General features: G+C 37.6%; 1 pseudogene; it reads right to left on the reverse strand.

The window, feature by feature from the left end:
* Window positions 1–618: 618 nt before the first annotated feature.
* Window positions 619–16,783, reverse strand: LOC101412210 (ER membrane protein complex subunit 4-like; annotated as a pseudogene).
* Window positions 16,784–18,421: the final 1,638 nt, after the last annotated feature.

Raw genomic sequence — 18,421 nt, forward strand, 5'->3', positions numbered from 1 at the left:
CAACAAAAAGAAACACAGATTCCCGGTGCCGCTGATGAGGATAGAAGCGGTCACAGAAGAACACACAGCAAATGGAGACAGAGAGCAGACAACTGGGGGGAAGGGGAGAGAAATAAATAAAAAATAAATCTTAAAAAAAAAGATAATGGCTCATAAAAACTGCATGAATGGTAATTTTGGAATGATTATTAACCAATGAGCCATTTTTTTCTCTATCTGCATAACCATGACTTTTGTTGTTGTTTTTCTCAACCATTTAATTTATTGAGCGGAGATGCTGTTGTGGTTCTTGAATTAGCAGCAACCATTCTTGTGTTTACGTAGAGTTACGGTTTTATTTGTTGTTTTGCTCCATATTGGAAACACGAATAAAATTTTTTACATTATTTCCAGTCAGGGCTGAAGTATAGTTTCTCTGTGTTTATAGCAATATGGACATTGTCTTTCTAGAATCTGCCCCCTCATCATGGAGGAAAAAAACCACTTTTGGTTCTTTTCAGCATGATAGAAATCATTTGTAAAGATGAGTATGCTGAGGAGCCACTGGGCCTAAAGAAGTGTATAAATGAGGTCCAAATATACAAGGTGCCAGGTATATCGTTCTCACATCTACAGAAGCTATTTCTCATCATTGAACTCCATTCTCTCAGGGGGCTCAATGAAGGCTGATCAATCTGATACATGTGTAGGCAGCAGTCCCATGGATTAGCACTTATAAATAGTCAATGCCAAACCCATGACATTTCCAATGAGATAACCAAACCCTAAAGAAACTTCTGGCTTGAAATTTCTGGCATCCTGAAAATGGCTGAAGTGGCCGTGTGTGCCTAAGTGGGTCACCAGGCCATCAATGCACACTGCCATAGTAGGAAAGATGCTGATTATATTGCCTGCCACGTACTTGATGAAGAATTTCATGGAAATATTTTTAAAATTCAAGCTACACTTTTATTATATTAATGCAACTTTAAAAAAATTGTGATACATGCATGTGGTTCCAAATACAACAGTACAATAGAGAACAGAGTTCAAAGTAAACCATTCATATTGGTCAGTCAGGATGGTGGAATGAGACACTCCAGGGCCCTGTCCCCTCACAGAATCTTTGAACAACCAGCAAGAATTGACAAAAACATCTTTCTCAAAGCTCCAGAGAAATTACAATTAGTAATTAGTGCTAAAGGATTGCACTAATAGTATGAGTCCTGAATGAGATAAAGGCAAATTAAAAATGGTAGGATCTCCTGTCACCCTTATTGGCCCCTTTCCCAAACCCTCACCGGTGGAGAAAACCACATTCCCAGTGCAGGTCGCTGGCCATGTTTCCAGAGGGAGCAGAGTAACCCTCACGTCCTGCACGTGTGAGTCTGCCCCAGTCTGTCTGAGGGAAGGCTGTAAGGCTGAACCAGGACACTTGTTACAGGCTTGTCATCCCAGAACTCTCTGTGCATGTAGAGGCAGCTCACAGAGCTCTCCTACGGAATACGGTGGGAGAGCAGGCAAGTTGCAGCGGCCTGGCTGGCTGGCTGTGGGACATACAGTGAAGTGCCCTGGGACCATGAAGTGTTTCCTAGGGAGAAGGGGACATTCACATCCATGTAAATGGGGGAATTCATAGGAATGTTTTTGAGGGGACCTAAGGTCATGTCCCAGCAGCACTACTCCACCAAGATCTGGTCTGTCTCTTATATGCTGATACCAGGCACTTGCTTGTCCAAGCAACCGACTAGGTACAGGGAGCTCCCTGGCCTCTGACCTAGTCACTTTAGCCCCTGCTGCCTCTTCCAGGCCACGCAGCTCAATAGCCTACTTGAAGCACTGGCCTCAGTTTGCCACCAGGGACCCCTGCTGTCATGGCAACAGTCACCACCAAAAGCTGAGAAGTGTCTACTCCGAAGTGATTGTCAGACTACAGTACCACTAGTGTCCCATACTTCTTTTATTTTAAATTAAAGTAGTTGTGGATTTACAAAAACATCATGCAGGAAGTACAGAATTCCCGTACACTTCCCTCTCACACACAGTTTTCACTATTATTAACATTGTGCATTTATATGGCACCTTTATTGTAATTCATAAAACGTATTATTATTATGCTATTAATTTCAGCATACTGTTTATATTTTGTTGTCCAGAGTTATGGGTTTGGGTGTATGTATGGTAATAACCTAACATGTCCCTTTTTTCCCTTTTCAAATATACACTTCAGTGATGTTAACTATATAAACCAAGTTGTGCCTCCATCCTCATCATCCACCACTAAAACTTTTCCATCACCCCAAACAGAAACCCCATAACAATTAAACCTTAACTCCCAATTCCTCCCCCATTTGGCCCCTGGTAACCTCTATTCTAGTTTCTGACTTCATAATTGTGCTTATTCTGTTTATTTCATATAAGTGAGATCATACAGTATTTGGCCCTTTCTGTCTAGCTTATTTCACTCAACAGGGTGTCTTCAAGTTTCATCCATGTTTTAGCATGCATCAGAACTTCATCCTTTTTTACAGCCAAGTAATATTCCATTGTACGTATTTACCATATTTTACTTACCCAGTCATTGGTTGATGGGCACAGGTTTCTCCCATCTTTTGGCAATTGTGAATAAGGCACTGTGAACATCAGTGTGCTACTGTCTGTTTGAGTCCCTGCTTTCTATTCTTTTGGGTATATACCTAGAAGTGGGATTGCCAGGTGGTATGGTAATTCTATACTTACATTTCTGAGGATTTATCATTCTGTTTTCCACAGTGGCCATACTATTTACAATTCTATCTACAATGTACAAGTATTCCTTTTTCTCTACATCTTCTCTAGCACTTGTTATTTTCCATTTTTTAATAGTATCCATTCTAGTTGGTGTGAGATGGTATCTCATTGCAGTTTTTTGTTTGTTTTTAAAGATCTATTTTTTATTTATTTCTCTCCCCACCCCCATTGTCTGCTGTGTCCATTCGCTGTCTTCTTCTGTGCCCACTTGTATTCTTGTTAGCAGCACCCCGAATCTGCGCCTCGTTTTGTTGCATCACCTTGGTGCATCAGCTCTTCGTGTGTGCGGCACCATTCCTGGGCAGGCTGCACTTTTTTCACATGGGGTGGCTCTCCTTATGGGGCGCACTCCTTGTGCATGGGGCACCCCTATGCAGGAGCGCCTCTGCAGGGCACTCCTTGTGCACAGCAGCACTGCGCATGGGCCAGCTCCCCACACAGGTCAGGAGGCCCTGAGGATTGAACGCTGGACCCTCCTTATGGTAGATGGATGCTCTTTCAGTTGACCCACGTCGGCTTCCCTCATTGCAGTTTTGATTTCATTTTCCTGATAGCTATTGACATTGAACATCCTTTCATGTATTTATTGGCCATTTGTAATCTTCTTTGGAGAAATGTCTATTAAAGTCTTTTTCCCATTTTTAAAATTGGGACATGTGTCTTTTTATTGTTGAATTGTTGCAAATCTTTATAAATTCTGGATATTAAACTCTTATCAGATGTATTGTTTCCAAATATTTTCTCACATTCTGTACATTGCCTTGGGTTTTTTGATAAAGGCTCTTGATGCACAAAAGTTTTCCATTTTGTTCTAATCCCATTTATCTGTTTCTTCTTTTGTTGTTTGTGCTTCTCAGTGCAAAGTCTAAGAAACCACAGCCTAACACAAGGTCTTAAAGATGTTTCCCTATCTTTTCTTCTGGGAGTTTTATAATTTTAGCTCTTATATTTAGGTCTTTGATTGATTTTGAGTTAATTTTTATAAAGAGGGTGAGGTAGGAGTCCATCTTCATTCTTTTGCATATGGCTATCCAATTCTTCCAGCACCATTTTTTGAAGAGACTATTCTTTCATCTCTATGTGGACCTAGCGCCTTTGTCAAAGATCAGTTGGCCAAAGGTATGTGTCTACATATGAACTCGCAATTCAGTTCAATTGGTCTATATATCTGTTCTGTGCAGTATCACACTGTTTTGATTACTATAGCTTTGTAATATTTTAAAATCAGGAAGTATGAGTCCTTCAACTTTGTTCTTTTTCAAGATGGTTTTGGCAATTTGGGGCTCCTTTACCTTCCCATACGAATCTCAGGATTGGTTTTTCTATTTATGCATGTAAGTCTGTTTGAATTTTGATTGTAATTTCATTGAAACTTTATATTGCTTTGTGTATAATTGACATCTTAACAATATTCAGTCTTCCAATCCATGAACATGAATGACTTTCCATTTATTTAGGTCTTCTTTGATTTCTTTTAGCAATATCTTGTAGTTTTCTGTGTATAAGTCCTTTACATGCTTTGCTGAATTCATTTATTAGCCCCAGTCACTTTTTTTGTGGATTTTTTAGGATTCTCTATGTATAGAATCATGTCACCTGCAAATAGGGAGTTTTATGTCTTCCTTTCCTATTTAGAGATGACTTCTATTTCTTTTTCTTGCCTAATATCTCTGGGTACAACTTTCAGTATGATGTTGAATAACAGTGATGACAGAGGGCATCCTTGTTTCTTTCCTGAACTTAGAGGGAAAACTTTCAGACTTCTGCCATTGAGTATAATGCTTGCTGTGGGTTTTTCATATATGCCCTTAATCAAGTTAAAGATGTTTCCTTCTATTTCTAGTTTTGTAAGTGTTTTTTGTAATCCAGAAGGAGTGCTGAATTTTGTCAAATGAATTTTCTGCATCAATTAAAATGATTATGAGGGCTTTTTTCTTTGTTCAATTAATGTAGGAGTCCCTTACTTCTTCCTCTCATTCTGCAAATCCCCTCAACATAAACTTTTAAGCAAATAAACATAACGGGAAGGTAAGTAGTTTCATTGGGGAAAATAATTGCAAAAAGGAAGAAGAAGAAGAGGAAGAATAAGGAGAGGAGGAGGAAGAGGAGAAGGAGGAGGTAAGGGAGGAGAAGAATATTATTGTTTCTCTAAATTTTCTCAATGTAAAACCTAAATTAAATTTCATCTGCAAAAATCCTCCTAATAAACAAATTTTGGGAAACACAGCAAAATATTTTAAGTAAAATTAGATGTTGAGTATTATATTACTCAGCTAAAGGGGTGCTGATGCAACATATCAGAAATCAGTTGGTTTTTATAAAGGGTATGTATTTGGGGTAGAAGCTTACAGTTACCAGGCCATAAAGAATAATTTACTTCCCTCACCAAAGTCCTTTGCCACATGTTGGAGCAAGATGGCTGCTGATGTCTTCCAGGGTTCAGGTTTCCTGGGTTCCTCTTTTCCCAGGTTTATTTCTCTCTAGGTTCCATGCCTTTGTTTTTTCCACAAGGTCAGCTGTAGACTATAAGGCTCTTGAGGCTTTGCCTTTCTCCACAAGGCTAGCTGTAGACTCTTAGGTAAATGGCTTTTTCTCTTCCCAGGGCCTTCTCTCCTTCTTCACAACCAAGCTCCTCTGTGTCTTACTTCCCAGGGCTCCAGCCCAAGACTCCAGCATCAAAATTCCAAGAGCAAAACTCCAGCTCCCTTCTCTGTGGTACAGTTTCTCTCAGCAAGGGGGTGGGACTCAACGTCCTACTGACGTTGCCCAATCAAAGCCTTTATCATTATTTAATCAAGTAAAAGCAAAACCTCTGAATCCAATATAATCTAATGTGCCCAGAGGGACAGACCAGTTTACAAACATAATCCAATATCTATTTTTGGAATTCATAAACCATGTCAAACTGCTACAAGAATCTTTCAATTAATTTCTAAACATGTCTTCTCCATTAGTTTATCACTCAATATAATGCCCTACCTGGCTCTCAACTATATAAAGGGTTTCTTAAATACTTCTTGGTAAAAGTCAGGGCTGGACTCAGTCTGCTGTAGAAATTTTTATAATATTGGTCTAGGTAGGAAAAGTTTAAAAATCCTAGTTCATTTTTTAGGTGATTCATGCTCTGACTTTAGCCCCCAATTCTAGTAATTGGCCTTTCTTCTTGTGTCTATGACCAGTCCTCAACCTTGTACTCTGAAACTGGGTCATGGCTTAATACGACGTACTGAATTCTCACCTTGACACCCTGCTTGGTTCTCCCCAGTCCTCCCAGGCCTTGGAGGCTTGTCACTTACTGCCAGCCTGGAGATGAGGGCTCAGCCACCTGCTTCTGCTTTGCCCTGTGCTTCCTTCTGAAACTCCACATTTTTCCTACTTTGGGACTCTCTGCTGAACTCTGAGGACTCTTCTTCTTGCTGGACACCCTAATGTTTCTGTCTGTCCAGACTCCTACCCGTTTATATCTTCATTCTCTCTATATAGCTGGTCAGTCTAACTAGACTTTCTCCAAGTGCCTATACTACTTCAAAAAGTATGGAGAATTCCCAGCAACTCTCTGCCCTGTCTGGCAAGACCTTAAGCCACTCAACAAGCTACAGTCCTAAAACTAAATTCTTAAGTTTCTGTTTTTACTGTATCTATCAGCTTAATTATAGGGTTTTTGTTCCATGAAGGAAAATTTTAAAAGCTATTATCTGTACCTAATCTCAGAATTCAAACATCAGATACAAAAGAAAAAAAGATACTCAACATTAAGTTTTAAATCCCAGAATCAAGCAGGCATCTTATATAAGATCTTGTCTAGATTCCTACTCAATGCAGACATCCATGATAGACGATCAAACCTTTCCAGACAACCTGTTCTATTATAAGATTTTTTTCTTTATATTGAACTGAAATCTATAGTACAAAACATTCTACTCATAGATGAAAGATGGAAACAAAGAACATGTGAAACTCCATAATCATTCATTTATTTAATGAACATTAGTTGAGCATATACTATGTAGCAGGCACAAAGTCTCCCAAGAACACTTTTGAGCACCTTTTGGAAAATAACTCACTAATAAATTAAAAATAACCTTAATATTTCACATTTTATTATTTCCTTGCATATATATCTGGCAGTATTTCAGTGCTCTGCCTTTCTATAACAATTTTATAAATTGTTATAGAGAGTATCTGTCTTTGGGTCTGGGCGAATAGAGGATTCCCCAGCGATTAGAAGAGGAAGCAAGGGTAAATCAGGACTGAAATGCTATAAGACAGGCGCCAAGAAAAGGTAACATGCCAGAGGCCAGGGGATTCTGTCAACTGAACTTGAAAGCTGAAAGTCAAGAATGGAACAAGCTACATGGGGTAAGATGGGAGACTGGGAGAAGAGGAGGTCTCAGAATGGAGCAGAAACCTCTTTCTTTCATTACCCCAGAGTCCCAATAGTGACAGGTATTCCTACACCAGAGAAACTTCACGGGAAATTTTGTAAGGCTACTGTTTTTTTTTCTTTCCTCCTCGATGTCAATTTCTTGTGCAAATTACTTTGCTTTTTTCATATTATAGGTGAAAAGTAGTAGGTTTCTGAAATGTAGATAAAATTTGCCAATTTTTGAATAAAAAACTATCCAGCCTTCAATTTCTTCAGCTTGCAAGTAAAGAACCAGAAGTCATAATAATAATAATTAGATCCAGACTGTAGTCCCAGATTCAGTTTGATCTTGAACAAGCCATTTAACCTGACACTGAATTTCTCCATCTGTAAAAAATTAAAGTAAAAATATGTCTTGCCACATCATAGTGTTGCTAAGAAGCTACAAAAATAAAAGCCACTTTTCATCAAATTCTGATTCTGAACCAGACTGCAAGCTCTGTGATTTAAGTGTATTAGCACATTAATCTTCAAAACATTCCTGTAGGATGGAAACCATTATCTCCATTTTACAGATGGAGACACTGAGGCTTCTGAGGCTTAAGCAATTATCTGCTGAAACTTTAATCCACACATGTCTGACTCCAAAGTCCATTCTCTTAACCAGGTGCTAAACTGTGAAAATGGATTGGCAGCTAGAACGCTTACATAAGTACATAAACTGCTATGTTAAAAAGAGCTCATGTCTTCTCTGCAATGTGCTTTATTTATATGAATAATGCAATGGATTTCTTGTTGCTGTTATTTTCACTGCAGAAAATAATGTAATCCTATTGTAAAAAACAAACAATACAGAAGTATAAAGAGTAAAAACTTCACATACACACTCCCCAAACTGCCAATCTCAGTCTCACTCCATCTCTCAGAGGATGTATATTAACAATTTGGAGGTCTATCCTTCCAAGAACTTTTCTTTGAACCACATACAGACATATAAAGAAATATCTTACATAAATAAGTTTATACTACACATGTTATTCTATTTGCTTTTTTCATTTATGAATGGACCTCTTTCCATTTATAGAACTAGCTCATTCTTATTAATGGCTGATAATATTCCAAGTGTGGCTATACCATATTTAATCATCCTATTATTCATGAATTCTTAGTATGTCTCCAATTTTGTGTTATGAACATCTTTAAACATGTATCCTTGAGCACATGTGCAAAGTGTTTCAATAGGATTGTTTTTACAAGTGAATTTCTAGGTCAGGGAGTTTGTTCATTTATTATTTTGATAGGTTTTATATCAGTTCACATTCCACCCAGTGTAGGAGTGTGCCCTTGTCTCCACACCTCACCAACACTAGGACAGGAGCACACTTTTAAATGGCAACTTGATGGATAAAAAAGGGTAACTCATTCCCATTTGTATTTCCCTGATTGCTTGTGAGATTAGGCATGTATGTTCACTACCTAGCTATATTTACTTCTAAAGATGAATTGACTCTCCATAGCCTTTGTTCAATTGTCTATTTGAATATTTTTACTTTTATTATTGGATTTGTAGGAACACTTTACATATTGTTGCTACAACTCCTTTGAATATTATATGTATTGCAGATATTTTCTTCCACTCTATTGCTGTTGCTTGTCTTTTAAAAATTTTTTATGGATCTTTGTAGAAAAGGCTTTCATTTTTATGCCATCAATTCTTTTGTTTATGACTTTCTTAGAAACTACTTCCCTCATTGAAGATATTTAAAACAAACTGTACTATATTTTATTCTAGGACTTTATAGTGGTGTTATTTTTGTTGCCACTGTTTTGTGATTATGTGTTTATTTGTTACATTACATAATTACATTAATCCTTCTGGACTTCTTTGTCACCAATAAGAATCTAATTGCATTTTTTATCCAGATGGGCAACCAACTGACCCAAAACATGGATTAAATAGTTAATATGTTCCCACTGATTTGAAATGTGCCTTTATCAAAACTACATCCCCATTCTATATGTTGCACTTATTCTATTACTTTTCTTTGCAGACTTTCAAATTGTTCTTTATGCTCATCCAGTATCTTCTTAATATCTTTATCTCTTTAGCCATATTTTCTTTCAATTCTTTAAAATGATTTTTAAGAGAGTTGTGCGATTATCTTTGATTAATAGTCTTAATCCTGTATCTCTTCAGGATATTTGGTTTGTTCCTTTGGCTGGGCCATCTTTTTCTGTTTCCTAGTATGGCTTGTAATTTTTTGCTGGTGTCTAGGCATCTGAATACATTGTTGAATTAACTCTGATTGCCAACGTCTCTCTCTTGCCTACTATTATTTTTTCACAGTTATTCTTTGATATTTGGTTCAACTTATCTTAAATCTTTAAAATTGCCCAGGGATTCATTAATGCAGCACAGATTTTTCCCCAGAAGTTAGGGAACAGAGAAACCAATTGCAGTTTTTTGTTCATGCAATTTCCAGGCCAGCCAGCAGATGGTGCTCATTGGTGCACATATCCACTGGTAGTGTGTATCTTACTTTTCCTTTGTTTTGGTCTTGCAGGAGCTGAGATTCAAAGCAGATTCCACTGACCCTATTCACTGAAAAAAAGACCCCCAATTCTCCCTCCCTTTTCCCTTGTAACAGCTTCAATGAGTGCGGGGTTGTTTTGGGTTCTTCATCTCTCTGTCCCTCACCCTCCTGGGAGTTAGGAAGCACTGTCCTGATCTGCTGATCCCCAAAGCAGATCCCTCAGCCAGCTTTTAGATCTTTCTCCATTGTTTTTGTGAGGGAGCTGAGCCTTGTCTGCCTAATCTGATGCCATCTTCCCACCTGCTCATATTCTAGACTTTGTATTCTATCCCACTGAGTACTTGGTCTATTCCTGCATCAATACCCCTCTGCCTATTAACATATCTGCATAATGTGCTTTGCTGCTAGTAAGATAACTTTTCAAACATAGTTCTCTACATGCCCTTTCACTCTTAGAACTTTGCCAAAATGAGGAAAATCATGCTTCATTTGATAAGACACAAGTGAAAAAAGTAATAACTGTACATAATGTCAAAAAATACTTAGAGGGCTTTGCTTGCAGCTACCTGAGGAGTCCTTCAATAAATATTACACTTAGAAAACAGTAGTAAATTCAACACTGCCTCTTCATATCACTTAATTGATTGATCCTCTTTCTCCAATCACATGCTCAAAAAATAAATCTAAACCATCCCTTGGGAGAGGAAGGAAACTGATTAAAAATCCTGGTTTTTAGAAACACATTCTCCATTAAATTTAGAGCATCCTTTTGACACACATTTTAAATAACAGTGATATATAATAGATATATTGAAATAATTAGAAACAGAGTAGCTCAGTGATTTAAAATGGGCTTTAGAATCACATACTTGAATTCAAATCCTAGATCATGGTAAGTTACTTAACTTCTCTGGAGACTCGATTTCCTCATCTGTAAAACAGAGATTAAAATGCCTGTCTCCTCTGCTGTTTATAAGGATTAGCAATAATGTATGTAAAGTATTTGATATAGATATTGCTGCACTTAGTAGGTACCCATTAAATTGTGATTGTTACCACTATTATTCTGTTGTAGACTTTGCATGCATGTAACTGTTTTCTCCTTTCAAAGTGCTTTGTCTTTGTGTTCTTTTCATGGATGAAATATGGGCACAGCGACATTGAGAGAAAGGGCTGCTGGCACTCATACATGCTGTTGAAGGAAGCCAGAGTGAGCTCGAGGAAGCTCTGTACACTGAGGAATCTCAGGCGCTCAGGTTCCTCCTATAATCCCAGTCAAGACCTTAGAGGCGGAGCTTCTTTGTGAGATTTCATAAGATAAGCCATTTAAAATAAATCATATTTAATCCCATTTAGGATCTGATTTAGACAAGCTTTTCTTTTCTATATAACCATTGTAAATGAAAAGTACTATAAAAATTCTGACTTCTCTAATTCACATTGCACAAAATAGTGGGAAAATAAAGTTCCATTTATATTTTTCATTTTATCTATTTGATTCCTATTTTAGTCCAATAAATTACATATAAAAATTCCTCCATTTGTCAAGCTTGCTTACCTGCAAAGTCAGCCAATTGATTTTGCTGTAACCTTTTTATAGGTGCTATTTATGAGTAAGCTTATGGCTAGGAGATAGTTTCAATTCAAACAATGAACAACTGTATTTTTTCAAAAGTGTAAAAATAAACTCACTTCCTATCCACACACTAAGAAAGAGTTGCCTAAATATTTTCTTTGCACCTCTAAAACACTGATCAGTATTCTTTACGTGTGAATTCTTGCATGAAATAACAAGTATAATAAAGTATAAACAAACTAAACAAAACCTTGATTTGCTCATAATAAGGTTATTAGTTCATTCTGGGACCAAGCCAGAGAATCTTTGTGTCTTTGGGATCAGGAAGCAAAAAACATGTTATAGATATTAATTTTTGTGTATGTTTAAAGAAAAATATTATTTTCAAGGACTTAATACCCAATATAGATCCTTTAGAAACATAAGATTATAAGAAAACCGTCATCAGGTATAGAAGGCAGAGGGAATAATACATATTTTAGGAGTTTACAGTACAGTATCTGAAATGCATTTGAATCTATAGATCATTTTCCTTGCAAATGGTGATGTAATTAAAAATACACTTTTTAATTCAATACTTAAAGAGCCTAAGCATAACCACATTTAAATGGAGAAAAAAAGGAAACACTTTTTTAAAAATTAACAAAAAAGCCACTTGGTGCATACATGACCATATATTTTTACATTTTGCATTTGCAAATAATGAAGCCTCATATAGGTGGTAATAATTGTTGCTAGTTTTTAATACTGGGCAAAGCGCAAATACAAAATCTACTTGAGGCTCAGCTTTTAGTAGATTATGAACATTTAATATAGAATGTTATCATAATATTCAGAGCACCAAATTGCAGACTTCTGTCACCCACTTTAAAGCATGCTTCTGAAGATCATAGTTAATTCTGCTGATTTATGGTAATGCTGCAGCATTATCGTCCACAGCATCAGAAACCACTAACAAGCTTAGTATAATCTTGGGCTGAAATGGTTTGAGGTTTAAATTTCTGTAACGATTATAAAGTAGAAGGAGTAAAATCCCACTTCAGCAAAAAAAAAAAAAAAGGCACGTTTCCATTTAGTATCATACCCACCCCCATGCCCTCCAATAGCTTTCACCCATGCAGCAAGAAAAGTAACTTTTAATGGACTGGCTTTTTACAGTTTTCCACACGGTCTTTTCTGAATGGTAATATTCCTAATTCAAATATGTAGTACACTTTTTCCTTGCTGAGGAAGACTATTCTATGAGACTCCCCACCCCATCCTTATAAAAGAATTGCTCTTTTTAAAACAAATTCCATTCTAGAAGCCCCTTTTTTGAACAACACATTACATCCAATTGTCTAGAAAATGGTTAGAAATCAGAACATTTTAATGGCCATTATCCTCTTCTGGACAAATTATCACTTCATGTTAATATATGTGGCCCTTAAGCAGATGAGGCCCATTTATTTTCTTCTTTCAAGCTCCTGAAGTCAAAGGAAGCCAGGTGCTTAAATCAGCACAGTGAAAAAGGGGCCTGTCTACTAAGACTGCACCCCAAAGATGAGTGCGCCCTTGTTAGCAAACACGATGAACAGAAGCTGATAGAGGCAACAGATTTGTTGCCTTCAAGATGAAAAATACAGTAATACCAACACCCTCACCACTTCAAGACAAATGAGCAGCTTCTCAGGTCACAAACTGTTTTTCAAGAAAGTAAGTTAAAGGAAGAACACTGTGTCACACACTTGTGGCTATATGTTCCTTGGAATAAGATAGAAACAGACTCAACAAGAACTAGTTTCCTATTCTCTATAAGAAGATAAATTCATGCCATCTTTCAAACCTCTAGCAAGTGTTTACGTGAAAAAGCCAGCCACTGCCTTTTGTTTCTTGGGAAATAGCCAAAATTGAAAACAAGTTCCATGAAAGTGCCATTGGTCTGGGGTGGAGCTCGTTGGGGACACTGGTGTACCAGGAATTCTTTCTGGAAGAATAAGTGATAAGTGCTTCCATGAACTCTAATGTTAAAATCAACCAAAAACCAGGCTGACACTTGGGAAACTGCAAAAACATACAGACAAAGAAAACAAAAATCATAGGTGTCAATTTACATAGTTCGCCTCTATTATCAAAAATCAAATAGAAGCTGTATCTCTTGAAAGGTTTCATTGAGAGATAAGTCTGATCACATTTTAGTATCTCTTAGGGCAAAATCTCATTCAGAAAAATAATTGAGATTTCTAAAAATTTGTCTCTCTTCTAAGAAGGTGATTTTTTAAAAAATTTGGGTGGAGGAGGCATCTCTTCAAAGTCTATGAATAGTGCATTGAACTCTGACTAGATGGAAGTGAGTAAGAGTGAAAAGTTGAGGATTCGAGCACAGTTAAGTTGGTGGGGAACTAAGGAACTAAGAAAAGAGATGGGGAGTAACTGAGAATTTGGTACAACTATTTCAAGAGCCTTCACAATTCAGAATTGGTTTACCAGGACAGAGGAGGGAGGCCAGTAGTGAATTTTCAGTATAAAATGGGTGATGAGTCAGAACAAACAAACAAACAACAAAAAAAAACGAACCCATGAAGGAAAGTCATTTGTAATTTCACGCCTTTTAGAGCGCAGAACTCAGCCAAGAAACCACAGGTTTGCCTAAGATTCAGGATAGCTCATCTTCTCAAGTTCAAACACTGACTCTTCGCTTGGGCTTTCTTTTCAAGATGTCATTCTCCCGCCTCCACACTCACTACCAAACAAACATAGAAATCTACTACTGTTCTCCCCATGCACTCCATTTTCTTCCAATCTGAGAGCCATTTGTGTGTATAATTGAAAATTAGCAGTGCAGCTGTTTGAAGAGAGTAATTTATCACAGAGCATTGTTCGAGCCTGACACTTTAGACCTGGCTCTAACAAGCCAGTGGTTGCTGGGGGTTGAGCTACAGAAAGTGATTCGGCTGTAATGCTGCGTTTCCCCTGCTTTGTTGCTAATTGTAGCCTCTTTTTCTCCATTGAATTGGGAGTTGAGTAAAAGAGCTTGTTTGCTCTGTGCCGTGAGGCTGCCAGGGCCGCTTGGGCTATTATCACAAGATACTCTTGATCTTTTGAAAAGCAGGAAATAGAATTTTTCTCCAACAGGGAAAGTAATTTGCGATGCGTCCATTAGTTCTTCATTAAAGCAAGATTAAATTGCACGGCAAATCACATCTGTGTTTGGATGATTAAAGGGTGGCATTTTAGAGGCCAAAACTAATTACTAGTCAAAATGAATGGGAGTGAAAAAACAGTCATGTTTTTACATTAGATAGTGTGGCTTGTAATTAGATTCAAGCTAATTCCACTATTTCTTCTCTTTTAATGAGATGAGCCTGTCCTCATCTTTTTCTAGGCCATGCTAACAGCCCCAAATGTATAATTTTGATAATACTAAGAGTTTACTTTATTGAAATTTCTTTGCTACCTGCCACAAATGACTATTCTCTCCAGTGGTACTTCATTATATAGAAACATAAGCTATTCAGCAATATAGTTTACAAGAAAAGTCATTCCTAAAGGAAAAAGAGTAATTTTAAATGAACGTGTATTAATGTGTATTTGTAAAAATGTATATTTTTGAATTTTATTGAAATTAGTCATTGCCAGAAATTTGCAGGAAACTCCACTGGGCAGTTAAAGAAGTATCTAGAATGAGGAGCAAAGTGTTTGCAAGGAATAAAATGTCATAAAGTATGAATGGTTAAAAACTCAATGTGCATTTGGGTATTTTTTTTCCTGACTTCCTTGCAATATAATTTTTCTCATTGCTGCTGTATGTTTTTACTTTCTCCTATGATTAAGGCATGTTTTGATGGATTTCCCTCAGAACTCAGTTTTGATTTTTATTAAAAACAAATAGAAATTAAAAGCATTGCACTAGGGAATGGAAACATACAAAGTCCAGCACTCTTTAAAAGCAAATACGATGTTTCTCAAAAGTAGGTCAAATTTGCTTTCAGAAATCTGTTTTTGATAGTGGGAAAACGGTAATTTAAGAAATAATCACCATTGATGAGTCAAGATGTTATTGAAGGAAAGAACAATGTGAATGGACGTTTACAATGAGCTCATGCTGTTGCATATATTGCCTTATCAGGAAGACCAGAAGCCATTCTACTCTCTGGACTCTGAACACACTGGCTTTAATGGTTTCAGTCAAATAGGAGCCTATTGAACCAGAACTCAAAAAGTTTTGCCTTCTGGGTGGTAAACTCAGACTTTGGTATCAGAATTTCCAAATCTCTCCTGATTGAGGCTTCTAAGTTTAATGAAACTCTTTGTAGCAAAGTTCCCATTGCATTTTCAGGGCAAAGTTTGTTCTTTATTGCCCAGTGTATTCCCAGAGCCTAGCACACTTAAAGGCACCTGGGATAAACAAATGAAGAGTTGAACAAAAGAAGAGAGGAAGGAAGGAAGGGAGGGATGGTAAGAGAGAGGGGTTAGGGGAGAACAATTTTTGCAAATCAGCTTGTTCTGAGTAATTTTCCAGTGAAATTTATGAAAGGTAGGCTCTTCTCCCTATAGTAAGAAAGACAAACAGCATATACATTTAAAAACACGTAAACCTGTAATTTACATGTGGTGCCAACATTAAGATACAAACAGGAACATGATTCCTGAGATCTATTACCTGTACCAGACACCTAGATTTTATGGTAACAATTTATTTGTCCATTTATTCACTTACTCATTCATTCTGTTTTCAGCCGAATTCTGTTATGTTAATTGCATTCTTTAATGTTTCATACTATAATTTTTATATAACCAACACTTTGTTTCCATAGACAACAATAATTCCTGTTCCTATTTTGCCCTAATTTCCTGCTTCTAGCCACAAATATCATAATGGCAAAGACAGGCATTCAAAAGACTTTTCTGGTGCAAAGCAGGTATTCAAAGTAATGGATAAAGGCGGTCACTATGGGGTGGCGGTATGTATACTGGTTTATGCTCACGGTGCTTTGACTGCAGTGTAGGTGAATAGTTCAAGATGACTTCATTTGATACCAATTCAGGGAAATGGAAAAACCAAAGTTAGTGATCTTTGTTTGGTTCTGTGTGAACAAATAGATACTAATTGGTGCTCTTGTTAGCCGTCTAGGAGAGGGTCCAAGTTTGAATGATCCCTCAACCAATTGTCACTAGAAAGAAATCAGCAACCTTTACTACTGAGAAATACTTTCCAAAGTGCTGTGGGGTAGGACACAGAAGACATAGAAGACATATTCCTTACTTTTAAGGAATTTGAACAGAGGCTCCTTATTAGTGATTAAAGCAAATGAAATGTCACAGTTTGCCAAGGCTGCTATAACAAACACCGCAGACTGGCTGGCTTAAACAAGAATTTATTGTCTCACAATCTGGGAGGCTAGAAGTCCAAAATCGAAGTGTGAGCAGGCTGTATTTTCTCCAGAGTCTGTAGCATCCTGGTGGTGACTTGCTGGCAATCCATAACTCAATGTCTGCCTCCGTCAAATGGTCATCTGACTCCTTCTGTCTCTTACTGCTCATGAGGACCCCAGACATAATGGATTAAGGTTCACTCTGATTCAGTTTGGCCTCAAATGAGTTCACACACACGGAAACAGAGGTTAGGACTTCGAGGGGGACATGATTTTCCATGACGTCACATGTAATTTTAAAATCTCTTAGGACTAAGTTGTAAAGTAATAATATCAGTTGTCATACTGCAAATATGGATTGAGGACCTACTATGTGCCAGCCGCTGGTCTAGGTACTGGGAATATACCAGGAATAAAACAAAGTTTCTCCCCTCATGAGTCCATAAAACATAGAAACAAATAACAATAACAACTTGAAAATTGTTCTAAAGTAAGGATTAAGAGAGGCCATTAAAACACAATAAACTGGAGGAACATTACAGTGCTTATTAAGCATGACATATCTGAATGAATGTGACTTATTTAGAAACTCCAATCCAGATGCAAAAATAATTACCACGTGTGGCTTTGTTTTCATTACTGCTGCTCATTCAGTTCACTTGGGCTACAGGGACAATGACTGAATGAACATAACAAGGCTGAAAGAGCAGCTGACCTTTTGATGGGTAGCAACTGGTTGAGGGAAGGACCCATTGGTTGTCCAAAAACACCCTGCTCCCAGCTGCCATTAGCTCTTTCCTCAGGGATCAGAAGCTAGAGAGTCTAGTTGGGCAAGATAGATCTTTATAATGGGTCATCCTAGAAATAGGCAGTAAATCAGAACTTAACTACATATTTCTTAGAGGATCAGAAAAGTTACCCCAAGGCCAAACAATTTGGTAGAGCGCCAGAGTCCCCTTACCTGTTCCACTCTGTAAGACTACTGTGCACCTTGCCAGTACCACCCGACAACTAAATTTAGAACAGAGCAGAATGGCTGCTGGGAAAATACATCCTAAAGCTTCCTAGACTGTGTTTTCCTCGCCTACCTGCTTCCTCAAGGAGAAATACTTAGTAGCTCCCAAGTACCATTCAAGATCCTGGAGCCCATTTGGATGCATTTTTTTCCAATTATTGGCTTAATCAGAATAACTATGAGTTCAGACAACTGCTCTGTGTGTCCTCAGAGAATAAGAAGACATAAGCCTTAAATTATGGTATAAGTAACTTATTATAGAATATTTTTTAAATATGCTTATTACAATGCCTGGCTACAGGGGGAAGAATTCAATGAACATTGTGATAAGGACTACTCTGCACATTCTTCTGTGTCTGTTTGTCTTCTCTTCTCATCTTCTCTTTTCTTTAGGAGGCACCAGGAACCAATCCTGGGACCTCCAATGTGGGAGAGAGGCATTTAATTATTTGAGCCACCTCAGCTCCCTGGTCGGTTGTATTTCTCATTGTCTTTCCTCTACGTCTCTTTTTTTGTTGTTGCATCACCTTGTTGCATCAGCTCGCAGTATGGGCCAGCTCATCACAACCAGGCCAGTTCTCCATGGTGCAGGCCTGCTTGCCTTCACCAGAAGGCCCCAGGAACTGAACCCAGGACCCCCAAATGGTTGATAGGAGCCCAATTGCTTGAGCCACATCTGCTCCCCTCCTAAACTTCTTTTGTACAGCCATCCTAACATCAGTTGCACTACTACCTTACACATGTATAAAATGATGCTGCATTTGCAAATATACGTGTGTATACATACACACAGGAGAGATGGTGTTA

This window comes from Dasypus novemcinctus, chromosome 4 (genome assembly GCF_030445035.2).
Source record: "Dasypus novemcinctus isolate mDasNov1 chromosome 4, mDasNov1.1.hap2, whole genome shotgun sequence".
Lineage (NCBI taxonomy): Eukaryota > Metazoa > Chordata > Mammalia > Cingulata > Dasypodidae > Dasypus > Dasypus novemcinctus.